The sequence below is a fragment of the Eschrichtius robustus genome, chromosome 7 (genome assembly GCF_028021215.1).
Source record: "Eschrichtius robustus isolate mEscRob2 chromosome 7, mEscRob2.pri, whole genome shotgun sequence".
NCBI lineage: Eukaryota > Metazoa > Chordata > Mammalia > Artiodactyla > Eschrichtiidae > Eschrichtius > Eschrichtius robustus.
In genome coordinates, this window is record NC_090830.1 from 100,257,521 (window position 1) to 100,277,532 (window position 20,012).

General features: G+C 44.8%; 1 protein-coding gene across 9 annotated transcripts in view; it reads right to left on the minus strand.

Moving 5' to 3' along the window:
- Positions 1 to 20,012, minus strand: part of SGMS1 (sphingomyelin synthase 1) — a 302,362-nt gene that overhangs the window by 269,380 nt on the left and 12,970 nt on the right. The window contains exon 2 of one of the 9 annotated variants that reach the window (XM_068548126.1): positions 18,977 to 19,158. The exons of the other annotated variants lie outside the window; for them this stretch is intronic. The gene's annotated coding sequence lies outside the window, so the exon portion shown is untranslated. The remainder of the gene's footprint in view (positions 1 to 18,976; positions 19,159 to 20,012) is intronic. 9 annotated transcript variants of the gene reach the window in all.

The window sequence follows — 20,012 nt, forward strand, 5'->3', positions numbered from 1 at the left end:
AGCAGCATCAAAACTACCCTCCATGATGGCCTGAAGTGGCCCTTCATCTGCTGATCACCAAAATTCTGCACGCAATGCACAAAGGTTTAGAGGTCTTGATGTCTACCATGTGAAGGTGCTGGTGTACAGAAGTCTGAGGAAAGCTAGTCAGGGACCCCTGCACCTGGTTTTTAGTCCTGTCTCCTCCGCTCGTTAGCTTGATTAAAAATTGAGAAAACCTCTGGACTTCCCTGGTAGCGCAGTGGTTAAGAATCCGCCTGCCAATGCAGGGGACACCGGTTCGAGCCATGGTCCTGGAAGATCCCACATGCCGCGGAGCAACTAAGCCCGTGCGCCACAACTACTGAGCCTGTGCTCTAGAGCCCACGAGCCACAACTACTGAGCCCACGTGCCATAACTACTGAAGCCTGTGCACCTAGAGCCCGTGCTCCGTAAACAAGAGAAGTCACTGCGATGAGAAGCTCGCGCACCGCAACGAAGAGCAGCCCCCGCTCGCCACAGCTAGAGAAAGCCCACGCGCAGCAACGAAGACCCAACGCAGCCAAAAATAAATAAATTATTTTTTAAAAGTATTAAAAATTGAGAAAACCTCTCCAGGCAGCTACCTCTCCTGTGGGTTGGAACACCTGTTCACAAGGATGTTGCAATTCACAAAAAAGATAGGATATGACTCAATGCCTCACCGACGAGAGCACTTGGACCCCAGGAATACTGACCAAGAAGTTACGCCAACAGCAACACAAAACCAAGGGAAAAAACATGATGTATCTTTGGAAACATCAACTTTACTCATGGATTTTGGTGAGGGAAAGATAAGCAAGTGAATCAGTAATATTAAAACTGTTAATATTGAAACAGATATGCATTATGGAGTTGAATGCAATCATTGTATGAATTTTTTTTTAATATTTATTTATTTATTTTGGCTGCGCCGGGTCTTAGTTGCAGCACTCAGGATCTTCACCGCCGCGTGCGGGATCTTTCAGTTGAGGCATGCGAACTCTTAGTTGCGGCACGCGGGATCTAATTCCCCGACCAGGGATCAAACCTGGGCCCCCTGCACTGGGAGTGTGGAGTCTTACCGCCCTGGACCACCAGGGAAGCACCCATTGCATGAATTTTAAAGCCAAAACTCCTGTCCTTACTTGCCTAGTTCATTTCCAGCCACACCCTTTCATGTGGGGGAAGGGAGTGAGGGATGGGATCTCCTTTTTCATTAAAGATGGTCTTGGGACAATGTGTGAAGCTGGTAGGGGTTTAATATCACAGTGCGTCCAGGAAGCTCCCAATGGCCCCTGCTTTGGAGAATTCGCTTCAAACTCAGGAGTCCCAGATTTTTGCCAGATCTAGGTACAGGTGGGATGAAGTCTAGATACATACAATCCCATCTCTATACCACACGTCCTGGCGTGAGTGTTACTGAAGTTCCTCTCTTCACTGCCCTTCCACCCGCTCCCTGCCCCTTGGACATCCCCGTCAGGCAGGCTCACGCCACTTAGTTACTCAAATTAAACCACTGACTTTTCTTCAAACCCATACTGATTGGTAACACATTCAGCATCTCCAGTAATCTTCATTTAAATGGATGCCTGCATCATTCCTAAAGAAAAATAAGCTGACCAATTTAGTCAGTCTCTAAATTAAACTTTCTATTGTGAAATATATTTAAAAGTGCCGGGACTTCCCTGGTGGTCCAGTGGCTAAGACTCTGCACTCCCAATGCAGGAGGCCCAGGTTCGATCCCTGGTCGGGGAACTAGATCCCACATGCATGCCGCAACTAAGAGTTCGCATGCCGTAACTAAGAAGCCCGCATGCCACAACAAAGGTCCTGCGTGCCGCAAATAAGACCCAGTGCAGCCAAAATAAATAAATAAATATTAAAAAAAAAAAAAGTGCCTACCATGGTAGCCAGCCTCCCGGATGGCCCCCAATGACCCCTGCCTCTTGGCACTCAGGCTCTTGTGAAGTACCCCCAACACACACACACACACACACACACACACACACACTGAATAGGGCTGGCATGCGTGGCTAATACGCTACTGGGGAAAGGATGGGGTGTGACTTCAAAGGCCAGGTCAAAAGAGCAGCTTCCCTCTCACTGCCTTGGCAGGGAAACCGGCTGAACCCGCTGCCACGTCATGGTCATGAGGACACTCCAGCCGCCCTAGAGGGAGGCCCACGTGGTGAGGACCGAGGCCTCGTGCAACAGCCAGGTGAGTAAGCCTGCTGAGAAGCAGATCCTCCAAGCCAGGCAAGCCTTCAGACGATGGCTGCTTCCACTGACACCCTGACTGCAGCCCCATGTGACCCTCCCCCGGTTAGAACCATCCAGCAAAGCTGCTCCTGGTTTCCTGACCCACACAGACATTGTGCGAGATGATGAAGGTTTATCACTTTTAAGCTACTGAACTTTGAGGTAACTTGTTATGCAGTGATAATTAATATAATAACATATGTCAGCTTAAAGAATAATAAAATGAATCCCAGGTATGTTAATACCCAGTTGGTGGTGCTGGGTTCTGTTTTTCTTTTGTTTAAAAAAAAAAAAAAAAGGCCTGTGTACCCCTTCCTGTACCTCAACCCCTCCATTCTCCCCCCGAGAGACAACCACAAGCCTGAATCTTGAGTCAATCCTTTCCTCCTCTGTATGGTTTTACCACATCTGCATTCTCAATATGTTGTTGCGTTCTGCCTGGCTTTAAGCCTAATACAAAGGAAACCAGGACTGTATGTATTCCAGACTCGCCTCTTAAGACTTTGATTTTGAGATTCATCCCTGTTGACTCATGTGACTGTAGCTGATTTTTCACCACCATATAGTTCTCACTATGTGAACATACCCACAATTTATTGCTCTGTTCTACTGTTGAGGATCATCTGGGGATTTTTCAGTTTTTGCTATTATGAATAATGCTGCATTTATATTCTAGTGCTCGTCCCCCGGTGCACACAGCAAATTTCTCCAGGGCGTATACCTAGGAGAAGAGAGCTGGGCTTGGGACCACATAAGTTCAACTCTTCTCAGTAATGCCAGATCGTTTTCCAAAGTGGTTACGTACAATTGACTCTTCAGCCGCTTTTCCAGTCTCTCTCCAAATAAGAGGCATGCTTGTTTTGCTAATTACCAGCAAAGCTTTCAACCAACAAAAGGGAAAGCTTTTCCTATTTGCAGCATCACCGCTGCAAATAAATAGTACTCCAAAGTAGTGACCCAGACAGCTGGAACATATTAGTCACAGGACCTCAGGACAGACTTCTGAATAAGGATGCAGACCCAGTCAGCACCGCGCTGCCCAAGGGTATCAGTCAAATTTGACTTCTAGACCTACATTCAATTCAGAGACTGCTGTCCTCCTGGTGGACTCACAGCTATGGTCCCCTCTTACTGCTGTCAACTTGAAAGGGAAAAAAGTTAATTCAAATGAGAGAAGAAAGTTACTATAAATTTCAAGGAAGCTCGCTATCATGTCACTGAAAGAAACAATGGCACTAGATGACCAAGATGACCAAAATGGGGTTATTTCAACTCAACCTCTTGGCAGTTCTTATTTGTCTCTTTACAATCATTTATCCCTGTGAGGTAGGAACTACTGCTACACCCATTTCACAGATGGTGGAAACTGAGGCATAGAAAGCAATTAAGTTGTGCAGTCACACAGCTGATAAGTGGTAGAACAAGGATTTGAAACCAGTTTACTCCAGAATCCACATTCTTAACCACTACTCTAGGCAGCTTTTTCAGTCCCCCAAGACCAGCCAGAAGGCCCTGCAATGGTGACTAAATGGTGGAGACACCACTTGAACATTTTCTCTGACTTAAAGCTCATGTTCTTTCTACAATGGGCCTTATGGACAAAATAAAATTACCCGATCCCAGGGCTTGTGGTAGGCAAGTGTTGACCTTAGGTCTTGGAAACAGCCCCCATGAAAGAAACAGATGCCACAGTGGGAGAAGGTGTGCTGGCTTTCTTGGCACTCAGCAGGCAGCAGCTGTCATGCCTCCGTGACAGGCAGACTGAGGCAGAGTGGGTTCCAATAAGAGCAGCGGGCACAGTCAGAGAACCAGGGCTCAATGCCACCTCCTTACAGGGTCACACTGGATAAGTCAAATGGCCTCTCCACACGATGTTTTGTAAAATGGGGTTATCTTTTATTTCAAAGGGTTACTGTGAAGATTAAGGAGACTTAATACCTAACATGGACCTGGAACATGGTAAGCATTGGATACATGCTTAACAATTGAAAACGTGCTCTAGCTACCGAAGAGGAAAAAGCAGGGAGCCAATTTTAACCATACCCTTGCTTCCACAAACAAAGCCTCTCATACTCCATAATGGATGATGACAATTTGTAAAAGGCCATCTTTGTACCATGATTTTTTTTTTTTTTTTACTAATATTATGATTTGCTCTTTCTGTCCCACCCTAAACAGAATAACCTTGCCAACTAGATCAACCCTTTATGGTATTAGTAAAAGTTAGACATTCTTACATAAACACTGAAGCTGGAATGGACCCAAAGTAAAACATTTGGCTCATTTAACTTTTCTGTTACTGACTTTAGAGAATCTTAAGCACTCATTTCAAATGCCAGCCCCTCTTCAAAGTATTTCCAGTTTCCTGGAAATCATCCCAAATTATCTGGTCAACAAAGAAAATAGCTTGATTAAATGACTAGTAAATGACAAATTTAAAACATTCCAGCAACACTACACACACCACTGCTCTGAGAGATAAGGTCCCTCCCTAGCACCCCTTTTGCCATACCTCAGGTTAGGTATTCAAAGTAAGAAATGTGAATCTAGGAACTCAGCCCCCAGGTTAGCTACCAGCAATCTCCATGGTAACTGGTCCTCTGCCTTTAGAGGAGGGATGAAGGAGTAACTGCAGCACTGTAGGTCTGCTGTTCAAAATTTGTCCAATCCCATCTCCTTCTCGACCAACTGACGCCAATTCGTCAGTGAGCTACACAGAGCAACCAGAGGAACATATTTCTTAAAAACAAAAGGCTGAATCTTGTGTTGGTTCTAATATTTGATGCAGAGTGGAGGAGGAGACCCGCCAAGGGGTAATTTTCCAGAGGAAGGTAGCCAGCAAGGGGCAGAAACAGCCTCAGGACAGTATGAAGTGTTTGAAGAGAACAATAGAAGCAGCCACTGCCAATGTTTCCTCAGTATATACCATGGCCAGACCTTCTATGTTCTTCTTTAAAACCTCTGCTCAATCACCCTGAGAGAAAATACTGTGATATAGATCCCTATTTAACAGATAAGAAAATTGACTCAGCGATTAAATGACTTGCCCAAAGTCACAGAACTAGTCAATGGGTATAATACCTGGCTCATAGTATACAGTAGGTACTCAATAAATATCTGTTGAACATGGGGTCTTTATTCCTCCTCCATAAAAACAGAAGACACCACTTATCTCACAGGGGTTTTGTTAAGAGTAAAATGAGACTATGTACATAAAGTTCCTAGCTCAGTGCCTTGACCTTGGAACATACTGGGGTACCTGGGAAACTGTTGACACAGAAAGCTAGGCACAATAACCACATGGAATAGGGTTATGACGATGACCGTGGGTGAAGCAAACATCATAATGGACAGGAGATATACAGATATACCTAACAGGCAGAAGAACAGCAAATACGCACATGAAAAGATGTTCAACATCATTAATCATTAGAGAAATAAATGCAAATTAAAATCACAATGAGATACCATTACACATCTATCAAAATGGCTGAATTTTAAAAACTGGCAATATAAAATGCTGGCAAAAATGCAGAGCCACTAAGATTCTCACACAGTGCTGGTGTAATGAGTAAACAAACGGTGGAATACTACTTAGTCATAAAAAGGGACAAACTATTGATACACACAACATGGATGAATCTCATATGCATTATGCTAAATGAAAGAAGTCAGTCTCAAAGGGATATAGTCCATATAATCCCACTTACACGATTTTCTGGAAAAGGCAAAACTATAGTGACAGAGAACAGATCGGTGTTGCCAGGAGTCAGGAGGAGGGGGAGAGTTTGACTACAAAAAAGGCAGCACCAGGCAATTTGAGGGGCAATAGATTATTCTATATGCTGTTTATATGCATGTGTTAAAACTCACAGAACTACATGCTCCAAAAAAGTGAATTTTACTGTTGGTAACTTTCTTTAATTATTAAAGAATAAAATTTTAAATCAGAGAAAGAATTGGTAGGTTGGTTTGTGGGGAAGGAGGGGACATGTGAAGGTCAAATAGCTCTGAAGTTCCTTGCTGAGGGAACAGTAATGGTACAGGAGACCGTAAAGAGTCGGTGAGTGAGGAGAAGTCCACACAAAGGCTCTGAGATGTACAGACGGTCAAGAACCTTGGTTTCTAGCCTGATTTCGCCCAATGATGGCTGTGCGAAATTACACCAGTCACGTCTCCTCCCTGAGCTTTAATTTACTTAATTCTAACACGAGATAATGAAACAAATGATCTTTCCCACCACAAACACTGCAAAGTCAATTTGTTTTTAAGCTACTGAGTCTGGGAAGACAGCAGGACAAACAAGTAGAAATACCGAGATATGGAAAAACTGCTATGTACCCACACAAACGCCATCAGGGACCAAAATAAAGTGAAAACCACTGATGAGTGTGGATGGTAGAGTGATGGTGGGAGAAGTAGCCATTAGCAGGGAAGAGACAGGAGGAGACTGAGAATACCATTTCTTGTATAATAAAAGCCAAGAGAAGAGAGGTTTCATGCAGGCAGCGGGCAGAGGGGCTGGAATAACTCAGTGATCAAGAAGAATGAGGACTGATGACACAACAAAACTAGACAGATTTGTCAGAGATCAACAGAGAGAGTAACCACCACGCCCCGCCACAAAAAAGTAACCGAAAGACTACCATCCAAGACTCGCTTGCTGTCTGAACATATCTTGGTTGTGTCCTAATTGTTTTGCCCTTGCATTTTCAATCTCACTCTGCCTTCATCTTTGCTCTCAGGAGCCCAGAATTTAATTTAAACGTGTAGGTGTGGTTTCCCTACAACAGCCCACTTCAGATGCTGCAATTTTCAAACTTTATAAATTCCTGGAAGCTAACAATGTGATTGTTGAATGCTAGCGAGACATTTTCTTGTCCTGCATAAGTTTACGCAAAGACTCCAGAATTCCAGAATGGAAAAAAAAAAATTCATTTTAAAGGATTTAATAGAATGTAAAGAGTACAACTTAAGAAGAACTAAGCTTTTATTGTTGTCACTTTATTAGCTCGTGAAGCAGGAAAATTGTTTGAAGTCAATACTATTCCCAAACTGACCAACTGAAATGTGGCAATTTCATCTCTGCCCAAAGCAGGCCCCAGAACACCACTTAATGGGCGTCAGCTATTTCAGCCAAATGAACCCAGTGACACTACCACTCTGAGCACTTAACCAGAGCCAAAGGAAGATTAGGGAAATTAACAGTTAAAAAGTACACCTGCAAGCAAAATTAATACACAGAAAACTTTTTACACCACCTCTTCTGCCCATCTTCCTTTTCAATGATGATAGGTGAAAACATCAATCTGATACAACCCGGTTCTGCCGGTTATAAAAGGGAAGAAAGGGCAGACGGCTTCAGCTCAAAGTCTGGTCTCTTCCGCCACTAGCAACTCACTAACTTTGGGCAAATTTCTTCGCTCCTTATCTCCCTTTCTGCATCTACAAAGCTGGGATTATCACATGCTCCCATCCAGCACTCAGGCTACCAGCCCCTCGCACCAGATGAGATCACGTCTGTGGAGACACTTAAGGAGAATGCAAATAAAAGGACAAATACGAGGTGTCATTGCTGCCACCCTGTACGGGGGGGGGGGGGGGGGGGGGGGAGGCAGGTGAATATATTTCACATGCAGTCACATCCCAACTGCCTCTTTCAAGTCAACCATATGCTTCTCTTCCATCACAGCTGGGCTGTTGAGCAGATGCTGGAATGGATACAGACAGAAAGGTGGGAAGGAAGAACGCTTCTGTTACCCAGCTTCAGTCTTCCTGGTTTCGGGAAGATAAAAAAGTAATTTCTTATCCGTGTATATCCTACTAATCTTTTTTGAGAGTCTCCTATGTGTCAGACACCAGGCTAGGCACGAAGAAGCATGAGATTTTTTTTTTTCTTTTTTAACAAAACAGGCTGTGCTCTCAAGCGCGTTCACTCTGGAAACAGCTAAGTGGCCCATCCCAACCCAGTGCGCTTGGTGGAATAACAGAGGCAGGCGTCAGGGGGGCGGGGTGGGGGGGGGGAAGCCCAGCCCAGACTGCTGGGTGGGTTAGGAAGGCGGTGCTCCTCACAGAGGAGGTGATGCTTGAGTCGAGTCTTGAAACATGAGAATAAACAAGACGAGCCAAGCAGGGGAAAGGCCTTCTAAGTGAGCACACGGCATGGAAGCAGGACCCACTAGGGAAGGGAAAGAGTAAGTGAGGATGACAAGGGACAAACAATGGAGACTCATGCTCAAATGATGCTCAGGCTTTCTCCTAAGGGCAATGGGAACCAGGGACACATGTAAGCAGGGACTCACGTGGTCACCCTTGCAGTTGAGGTAAAGGACCATGACAGCAGTTGAGAGAATGGAATAAAGACAGGGCAGAAAGTGCAGAGCTGTACATACAGAAATGCAGGCAGGAAGCAATGAGGGCTTGGGGCTGTGGATGAATACAAGAGATAATAAAGAGGTAAAATGACCTTGCTTTGGCGACTTGGAGGGACACAGGGGTAAAGGAAAAGGAATTGTCGGTGCCTCCCTGATTCTGGTCTTGATGACTTAGAAGAGGATGGTCTTTTCACAAGGTACTAGAGAAGTGCAGATTTGGCGGGCAAGCTGAGTTCACTTTGTACTGTCACTCTGTACGTGACTTCACGTACATGAGGTCACTCTGTACATTTGTGACCAACCAAAAAGTCACATTTCTCATCATTTAGCTGCCTATTTCGAATGCCCACAGGCAAGATGACTTCTTAAAACAGAATGGAATGTCTGGGCAAGAACTCAATTCGGTAAAGACGCAGATGTAGAGAATGGACTTGAGGACACGGGGAGGGGGAAGGGTAAGCTGGGACGAAGTGAGAGAGTGGCATGGACATATATATATATACACTACCAAATGTAAAATAGATAGCTAGTGGGAAGCAGCCGCATAGCACAGGGAGATCAGCTCGGTGCTTTGTGACCACCTAGAGGGGTGGCATAGGGAGGGATGGGAGGGAGATGCAAGAGGGAGGAGATATGGGGATATATGTATACGTATAGCTGATTCACTTTGTTATAAAGCAGAAACTAACACACCATTGCAAAGCAATTATACTCCAATAAAGATGTTAAAAAAAACAAACAAACTCAATTTGGTGCTCTTACCTTCAGTAGCCAAAGTGAGAACGGCCCTCACATCAGGACTGAAGCTCAGAGGGGTTAAGTGGCTTACCTCAGGCCACACAGCCAGAAAAAGAGGGGACTAAACTTCAGTCCAGGATGGTATGCTTCCAGAAGGTCGGTTTTTCATCTAATATGCTATGCTGCCCCATTAAGGGCCTAGTACTATTAGTTATATGTAATAAGAGCTCAATAGTCTTGTTCTGTGGCCGCTTTGTTCTTCTTTTGCCACTCCCTTCCGATAACAGCGTCCAGGCCACCCTGAACTACCTAGTTCCAATCCCTGGAAACATTGTTGCCACTGCTGAGCTCTGGCTCAACTGTCCTGTCAGCTTAGAAAGCCCAGCTCCATCTCTGCTTCTTAAAGTTCACCCCAACAGTTACTTCTGATAACCAGCCACTCTGTGGCTCTGCAAATGCAGGGAGAACGTTCTGGTTTCTAGAGGAGCTATTTCTGAATTCATCTGTCCTATCTTACATCATGGCACAAAAATTCCTCGAGGGCAGTCCTGAGTTTACGCACATTTGTATCACTGGCTGAACCTAGCATGATACTTTTCCCTCCTCAGTGGCTTGCTATCCTCCTCGTGACAGTGTTACCTCTGGGAAGAAGGGAGGGCAAGGCCCTGGAGAAGGACACACAGTTTTTATTTGGAGCTTGCCCCTCACCCAGCACTGTCCTAAGTACCAGACAGCAAGGCCCTGAACTTACAGTCCAGTGGAGATGGGATATTTGTTTCAAAAATAATAATAACATATATATATACCAAAACACATCAAACACAAACATTTGATAAAACCGAGGGTTGGGTATATATGTTCACTAGATTATTCTCTATATTTCTAAATGTTCAAACTATTTTCATAATAAAAACATTTAAAAATGAGAAAAAATAAATGTAAAGCCTCTACTCCCTGGGGAGGGAACTGGCTAGTAGGACTGATTCATTTACAAAGATTCTAGACAGAGAAAATCTTACTGTAACCTATTTTGTTTTTAACACCATATTCCACAGCAGAAAAAGCAATCAGGGGAAAGACAGAAATGTACAAATTTAGACGATAAGGATTCAATCCAACAATAAAATGAGGTTCTCAGTCAGTCTAGACTTTCCTCATTTCTACCTCCATATTCTCTGAAATGGTAAATGATAAAAGAAAATAACAGAAATCTAATCACTTTCCAATACATTTTGGCCTCAGGAGAGGAAGCCCCAGTAATAACCACTACCATTTACTCGCCGACCACAGTGTGCTGGGGATTTACAGACACGACCCCATAACAAACCTCTGAGATGAGCATTATTATCCCCATTTTACATATGAGGGAATAAGATTCAAATAACTCAAGTAATCTGATCAACATCCCACTGTCAGTGATGGACAGAGCAGGCACCCAAACCCATCTCTGCCAAGACTCAGAAGACTTTTCACTATACCATGTTGTGTGCCTTCCAATATCTGATATACCCTCTCTCATTTTTCATAAACTTCTGGGCTCCACAAACAAGTGAATCTGATAAAGAAGACATCTACCAGGCAGTTCAGGAAACTAAAAAAAAAAAAACAACAAAAAATCCAAGAAACCACAGTCTTGAGGTATATACAGTATCAGAAACAGTACCTCCAAATGTTAACTCAAAGCAATAAAGAAAATTGAGTGGTAAAGAAAACTAAGCTGTGCAGACCTCTACAGTCATAAAAGAAATACTGTGTAACTATTTTAAATTAAACAGCCATAACATTTCGATGTATCTTAAAGAAGCAACTGGCAACAAACCTATGAGAGAAAAAAATGAATTCTTAAAGTCAATTTCTAATACTATTTAACTGTAATCATTTGTTACTGTAGAGCGTGTACAAAACCTGTTCTCTACGTGTCTACAGAGGAACAGGACAAACTAGAGCCTATGTGAGCAGGTTGAGATTTTATTATTGACTGAATTTTCAAACATTAAGAATAGCATAAAATTTGAAATACAGGCCATTGTTTATTTCAGTAGGAGTCACATTAACAAATCTGGAAATGAAATACAAATCAGAAAATGGGAACGATCAGATTTAATCTATACATCAATAGTTTCTGACTCCTGGAGTTTACTCCTAAAATAGAGGTCTCAGTGCAAAAAAGGTTCTGCACTTTCTCCATCACTCCCTCCCACACAGCCTGAGTTTTAGGACCTGTACTACTCTGACCACGCCTCCCAAACTGTAAGGAATCAGAGTCCTTTCTGCCGGGTGGCTCCAACCCTCGCCATCCCGCCTCCAAGAAAGGGAAGTGTCCCCTTGCACAAGCCTGCACAGACCGGGCTGCTCAGCAAGCGGACTGAGGGCTGAACCTCGAGAAACATTCACACATACGCATCAGGCAGAGGTACCAGGGAAGGAGTCAGAGAAGGAACTCTTGGCAAGATAAGAGAACCAGAAGTGTCGGGAGTCCCAAAGACCCAAAGAGGGAAAAGGAAGTGAAAGAAGGGGGCTCCACGACAGTCAAGGAGGAACATGAAGAAGCTTTCGATGTCAGAGGGTCAGAAGTAAGGGGAGAACGGCCATCTCAGTGGAGGGATCAGGGAAGATTCAGATAAAAAGGGGCTCAGTAGAGGATGGAAGATACATACAGGCACGCTGAGTATAAATAGCCTCCAGACATTTGCTCGTATTCCTCTTTTGAGCATAACCTCCGAGAGAGTGGGGCCCGCTCTCCCCTAGCGCACGCGGCAGCAGGAAAGACGCAGATCACCTGGTATCACAGTCCAGCGGGGGAACACAGGCAGGAGCCCCGCACGTCTGCCACATCCCCACCACCACCTGCTCTGGTCCGCGCAGAACCACCACTGTGACTTACCAGAGGGCCGCGGTACAGCAGATTCTGCGCCTCAGAAACAGCAGGCCCACTCACCCTCCAAGTGCAGAATGTAAAGCAGACTTCAACTGTAGACTGGCAACTGTTTGCCTAGATACCTGACGCAGTGCCAGATTAGTCAGCTACACTCAAAATTTTAATGATACAAAAAGACCCCAATTATCTTTTTTCCCAGAGACACATCCCTAATTATATCTTGCATTCTGAATCAAAAAATTTATTCAGATAGTAATACAGTAATTCTTTGAAGCAGAATATTTGACTGATGGCCAAAAGTGACTAACTAAATATATAAATTGTATGACTGAGGATCAAACATGTCTGTTATTTTGTTCCAGAGGACACCTATTTAAATCAAGGACTTTTTAAAATCTACTCCACAACTCTACAAATCTATATACATACATATCAGTAAAAAGACCCAGAGAGATGCCAAAAATTGATTAAACAAAGAGAAAGATCATACAGCAAGAAAACAGACCATTAGTATAAAACTATAATCCATGATGCTGTCAGTAAACTCATGGACAGGCCTCCACTGCAGATATGTCACGTGCCTTGAAAAACTGTGGGCAGCATAAGCAAACAGACTTGACTGGCCTTGTTTAAACCACGGTTAATCATATTCGATTCTTATCTAGGCTGTAAAGGTACAAAACATTTCACTTCTCTTACCACAAAACAGAAAGCTAACCTCAGTTTCCCACATCTCCAGAAAAAAGTGCCTCAGACGTCGCTGCAGTATGACCATGCACCACTGAGCCAGGGGACCACCGCACGGAGTCAGGGGAGAGATTGCTGCTCTGTATTCTCCACCAGGCCTCCCCTGCCACACAGATTTGAAAAATATACAAGTTTAAATCAAGAGTGCTTGCTGGCTGCACACAGCTTGTAGCCCAGACCCTTAGCTCCCCTCCCAGAGAGACAGTGAAACAGGCGCACAGAAGAGCAAACCGCTGAAGTAAATCGTATCTGCATATCCAGGGCTCCGATGAGAATTTCACCAGCTAAGACTGAGTTGAGGGACCAAGGCTATTGCCGTATTTTCCCTCTTGAGGTACTGACAGGCAGAAGCTATCAGGGCAAAAGATATGAAAACACCAGGCTGTTTTCCAAGAACCCTGACAGGCCTCACTCGAGGTTGCTGCCAAGTTCGCTGGTGAGGCCGCACGGAAATATTATGAAACTGCTCTCTTGACCTCAGGCAAATACTAAAGCTTTCAGATGAACACTGTTGAACGTGCTTGGGTGTTTTTATGTCTGTGAGGTAGGCATTTCCTGGACCCAACTTGGACATGGCAGTCCTCTGATAAAACTGACCACAAGAAGGCATGGATTTTTCCTTATTAAAAAAAAAATCCTATTTAAAGATGTTTAACTCAAATAAATGCATAGCAGCAGCATTACTCACAATAACTAAAAGGTAGAAGAAACCCCAGTGTCCACTAACAGGTGAACGAATAAATAAAATGTGGTATATACATACAATGGAATATTGTTCAGCCTCAAGAAGAAAGGAAATTCTGATATAAGCTACAATGTGGATGAACCTTGAAAACATTATGCTAAGTGAAATAAGCCACATACAAGGACAAATACTGTATGATTTCACTTAAATGAGGTCCCTAGAGGAGTCACATTCATAGACAAAGGAAGTAGAATGAATGGTGTTGCCAGGGGCTGGAGGGGGGAGGGAATGGGGAGCTATCATTTAATGGACACAAAGTTTCAGCTTGGGATGATGAAAAACTTCCGGAGATGGATGGTGATGATGGTCGCACATCAGTGTGAATGTACTTAATGTCACTGAATTGTACGCTCAAAAATGGTTAAAATGGTAAATTTTATGTTATGTATATTTTACTATAATTAAAACAGAATAATAAATTTTAAAAAGGTTTGTACTTTTTAAAAGCAAATTATAGATTTGGAACATTCTCAGTCACATCTTGGAAATATTATATTTTAAACCTATAAAAATAAAATATATATAGATTTCTATGTTTATTTAAGGATCCACTGAAACTGTCTCCAGTTTCCATACTTGACCAAAATCCCACCTTTGGTTTCGACATGGAAGGCCAAAGAGCAGAATGCTTTCTTCAAATGTCATTTCTGGCATCCTTGGACTGACATGTGATCAGTGATTGCATTACCACATAGATTACACATCAGCATGGCAATATCAGTAATATGAACAAGGCACATCTTTCAGTCGCTGATAATATCCAAAGATTCATTTCCAAATGTTGGTGAGCATTCCAGATGTAACTCAGAATAAAACTCTCCTCCACCCAAAGGCAAACTACGTGACACCCAAGGGATTTTGTCGTGTACTTACACGAGATGTTCAAAGACAGGGTGGGATGGCTGGTTATTACATATTTGAGAAGGCTGCTTGAATAAAAGATAATTCTAACAGCGTACTTTGCAGATAACAGCATTGACATAGCATGCTTACTAACAATATCAAAGGGCATGCTTACTGACAACCCAGGGTTGCTTGTAGGGAAAGTAGTCAATTGTTAGGAACTGAGGTGCCTTGAAGGAGCAAACATTTCTCACATATTACCTCTGTAAAGATTCTTTTGTCATTCTTCCCCAGGGGAGATGCTGAAATTGGTGTGCAGGCAGTGAAAGCCGAGATGCAGATGGAGATTTGGAAAACAGCTTTGTTATCTTGAAAGCCAATTACACTACTCCACTGCCACACTTCCAGAGCCCAGGCTTAAGGATGTGTTATTCTCTCAGCTGGTTATATGAAGCAGCAATCACAGGCCAAAATATCAGGGAAAAATTTGTATAAGGGCAACGATCTTATTTGTGCTTCTGATATTATCCAGACATATTCTCCTTTGAGCACCACACTAAGCTGGGGTGAGGGATAACTTCAAATGAAACTGCATCACCATCACCAAGGAAATCTTTAGGTCCAGGAGTTAAAGAGGAGAGAAGTCAGTTATTGGTCAAAAGTTTAGTAAGTTGGAGACAAACTACCACTTACAGTGTCTCATATTGACAGCTAGCCAAAATAATGATAATAATTCAAAACCCAAAATAAATAAATAATAAAATAAATGAATAAAAGCCTTGCTCCTCCCTGCTCCACCTCCCGAAAGTCAATATGTACCCAGTATCACAAATGTTCACTACACTGATCATACATGCTAAGAAATTAAGTTCTTATACCATAATGCTAAACTCTATTATGATTTTAATAATAGCATTACTAGTAACTTTTATAAAATTTCAGATTTATACTTGTATCCTAGAAATCAATTCTAGAACTGCTGAGATTTAGCTTTGGCAATACTATTCCTTCTAACATTTGGTTAAAATAATACTATTTTACTATTTGGGTGCACATCTAGTATTTACAGAAAAAAAGATGGGAGGTATATACGTCAAAACAATAGTGGTGGCGCTTCCCTGGTGGTGCAGTGGTTAAGAATCCGCCTGCTAATGCAGGGGACATGGTTCCAAGCCCTGGTCCAGGAAGATCCCACATGCCGTGGAGCAACTAAGCCCGTGCGCCACAACTACTGAGCCTGCACTCTAGAGCCCGCGAGCCACAACTACTGAGCCCGCGAGCCACAACTACTTAAGCCCGCGTGCCTAGAGCCCACGCTCCGCAACAAGAGAAGCCACCGCAATGAGTAGCCCCCGCTCGCCGCAACTAGAGAAAGCCCGTGCGCAGAAACGAAGACCCAAGACCCAACGCAGCAAAAAATAAAATAAATTTAAAAAAAAACAAAAACAGTAGTGGTTATCCCGCAAGCACACAGCGTGGCGATAGATAGATAGATAAATAAATAAATAAATTTTTAAAAAGCCAAAATTTAGGTTAAAAGGCAAATAAACGCCGCGAGGCCTTGAACAGTCAGCCCAGGCCATGCACTGCCTGTCTCCAGGAGGTGCCCTCACGTGGACTCTGACGTCAGCGGTGCCCCTGGCAATCCCACCCCTCCTCAGGGTCCAGCTCAAACCCACCCTCCCCAGGGACTGCCTTCCTGAACATTTTAGCCAAAATTCTCGAGTCCCAGTCACTAGTACACACAGCATGAGACCGCAGTGCATTGTCATTGGGCCCATCTCTCCGCTGCTCTCTCTAGAGAGGGGCTCCTGACAGCAGAGCCCCACGTCGTCTTCCTGTGTGGATCCCGGGAGCTAACATGGCTGGCACACGGTAGAAGATCCCAGAGTTTGGCTACGAACACAGCCCTTACACACGCTCACCAAACTCTGCCAACACCAATTCAGCCTGGTCTCCATACTGTGACAGGCAGCCACGCTAGCAGAGACGGTGGTTCATTTCTTCTTCCTCAAGAAATCTGCTGCCCTTTTGCCTTTGAAGGAATTAAGCTTTCTCACAGTTTTGTGGGGTCACCGATTTGAAATGCATGTGGTTTTTAACGCAGACCTGCTTGGAAGAGCCCTCGCTGTGGTGACCAGGAACCGCCATGCTGTTGCCTAGTGGAAAAGATGTCCATCGGGCAGGCAGGACACGCAGATTCCAGTCCCGGCTTCGCCAGGCTCCAAGAAAGGATTTAACCTAGATGATTTCTAAGAATGAAGCACTACTCCACGTGGCTGCAAACACCACAGATGACAACAAGTCAGGGGCCCAAGTCAGGACGATGTGAGGCCCACGAGAGGCGACAGTGAACAAGAGGCAATTCCAGGTGAGCTGGTGACAAGGCTTGTGATGACGACAGCACTGAGGACAGAAGTCAGGAAGTAGGGCGGGAATATCCCCCACTCCCAAAACAACTGTGCCTCCACCACCCTTCCCCCCGCAGAGCCTCGAACTGCGGGGGAGAAAGGAAGACAGTTAGACAGTAAGGCAGTGTCAGTAACACATCTCAGTGACTTACTTCAAGCTTTCTAGGAAATCAGTGATTTCAGGTCAGGGATGTAGCCAGTAACAAGTATACAGAGACATACCTGATCGGACCTCACAGGTGGCTGAACGTGCCTGTTAAGGAGTCACTGTTTTTGGAGTCCTCCTATGAGTATTTATAAAACTTTATGAGAAAGTCAATATGGCTTGACTATTTCCCTAGTAGACGGTACGCTAATTGAGGGCAGGAAACATAACTGCCTAGTTCATCACTCTGTCACCAGCGTCCAGCAGGGCTCCTGGCTCATAGTAGGCACCCAACTAGTATTTTCTGAATAGTTTATTTTTTACAAAGGCAGTATGTAACTTTTTGTACATAACAATGTTTTTTGAACAACTTTCTACAAATATTCCTCTGGATATTATTTTTTAGGGTTGCCAAGTATTCCATTATTTGGATATATGTCATTTGTTTAACCAACCCCCAACTGTTGTATACTTAGGTTTTCAACTTTTCACTATGACAAACAGCTCTGGGATGAATAATGGTCTTAATTATTTCTTAAAATAAACCCCAAGAAGTAGAATTGCTGGATCAAATAGTAGGTCAGTATCAACGCCCTCCCTCTTAAAAGCTACCCTCCATACCCTCATCTTGAAGGACAATTGTCATGAGCTTTATTATTTACGTAAACTATTATGGACTTCTCAAGCAGAGGAATCTCCTAAAACAAGTGCCTTTGACATCAACAGCCAAAGTCCTAGACTGTCCTCTCCAGACCTACGGTCAGTGCCCATCAGACTCAGAAATCTGAGAAGCATCACCTGCTCAAGTGGTCTTCTGCTCTCTTCCTGAGACCCAGCCTTCTCCTCCTGCTGAGTGGATGACAAAACCACATTGCAGCGTCACATACACCTCCCCCACTCTCTCCCACTGAGTTGGCTGGGCTTCCATGATGCCAGCTTTATCATTTTGCTTCTCTTTTTTCTCAGAGGAATAACTGAACGTGTCCCCACCATAAGACACAGAAATGGCAAATCCCAGATAAGCGCACTGAGGCTCTCGCCCTGTGTCTGCCTCCTCGCTTTAGGCAAATCACATCACATTAGTTCCTCTACAAAGGGGACAGACAGCAATAAAGAGAAGCCCTCAATGGCCCAATTCTATCTTTTCATCCACTTTCATAAAAATAAAACTTTCAGGGACTTCCCTGGCGGTTCCACTGCAGGGGGCAGAGGTTCCATCCCTGGTCAGGGAACCAAGATCCCGTGGGCCGTGCGGCCTAAATAAATAAATAAATAAATAAATAAATAAATAAATAAACAAACAAACAAACATTTCAGAGCTCTTCCTGGTGGATTTAATGAAAGCTTTAGACACTCTCACCAGAAAAATGCACACACCCAGAATGATAAACTGGATTTCGATGGCTTCAGGAAACCCATCCATGGACCCTAGTAAGACCCCCTGGGCCACTCATTAGGCCTTCAAACAAACGGTCAAAAGGAGGCCTGAGATATTCCTGGGGGTGTTCACACCACCCTGTCTCTGTCTCTAAAATCAAAGGGAGGGGAAAGCCAGCCATGATCAGGGCCCCGATGGAAACCTGGAACTCAGCCCAGCACAACTGCTGCTAACTCTGCAGGGCCTTTCAAAGGAACTCAGGTGTCACTACACAAACAGCAGCAGTACTGCAAATGTCAAATGACCGACCGTGTGCGCGGGTGCAGAGCTGTTACAAGGCTCGCTGAGGCTCTGCCTCCTGACCCCCTGGTGGGCCTCACATTTGTTGACTTGATTGTCCCGTCCGCCCCATCACCAGGAACACTCCATGCGCATGGAGACTTTGCTTTGTCCACACCTGTATACTCAGCCTCATCCAAGTCAGAAATGCTGGTCCCACTGAGTCTGAAGGCGCATACTGGAGACTGAGGCCACCACGAAGACTTTCACAGAGAGCAATGACACACATGGGCCAGTCTGTGCACTTGGGATCTTAGGGTGCGGAGACCGAACTCGCAGCCAGGAGAACAGGGACAGGCTCTGGGATGAGATCAGGAAGAATCGTAAGGGATCGGATGAGAGACCACGTGATAGAAATCTCAACAACACACGGCCATGAAGTTGGGGACAGATGGACAGTCCCAGGGCACCACCTCTAAGTCTCGCTCACGGTCCACCTAGTCAAGTGAACGGTCAACACGCTGGCCAGGGAGCAGAAGGGAAACTGGAGACTATCCCCTCCCTCTCAGACGGGAATCCTCTGCTCCCACCTCCCAAGGTCACCTCCGCAACTGGGAAGGTGCTCTGCACCTCCACAGGCACGTACCAAAGGCCTTCAGAAGGACAACACTGCGACGTAGTGCTTACTATTCCCATTTCACACGAGAGAAAGCCAGTGGCCCAAAAGGATGGCCACACGTGTCCCCACTTGCTCTCTCGGTCTCAGGTGACCAGAGCAGCCTGGCTCGGGCTGAAGGCCATGGATCACCCCACAAAGGTGTTTCTCTCACGACACCCTTTTGATCCCAGCACGCCGCCCATCGGGCCGTCCTCTCCTCTTCCACCCACCCAGTCCATCCCTCGCCCTCCTGATTTCCTTGGGAGCAATGAACTCCTCCCTTCTGGCCTCTGGCGGATGGGCACCCCACCCCCTTTTCAGACTTCTGCCCAAACCCTCAGCCTGTGTTTGCTGGAAGGGTAAAAGCGGCTCCCTTCCCCCCAGCTGCTCTTCCTCTCCCCTTTGTGATGTCCCCAGCCTCCACTCCTGCCCTCACAGCTGGAGGGGGGATCCCCTTCAGCCGCCCCTCCCCCGCTCCTTCGGGGATGGTTTCTTGAGCTCTCTCTCCGCCTCTCTGCTCCCGGGACCTTTCCTCCCAGCCCTAACCTTCACCTGA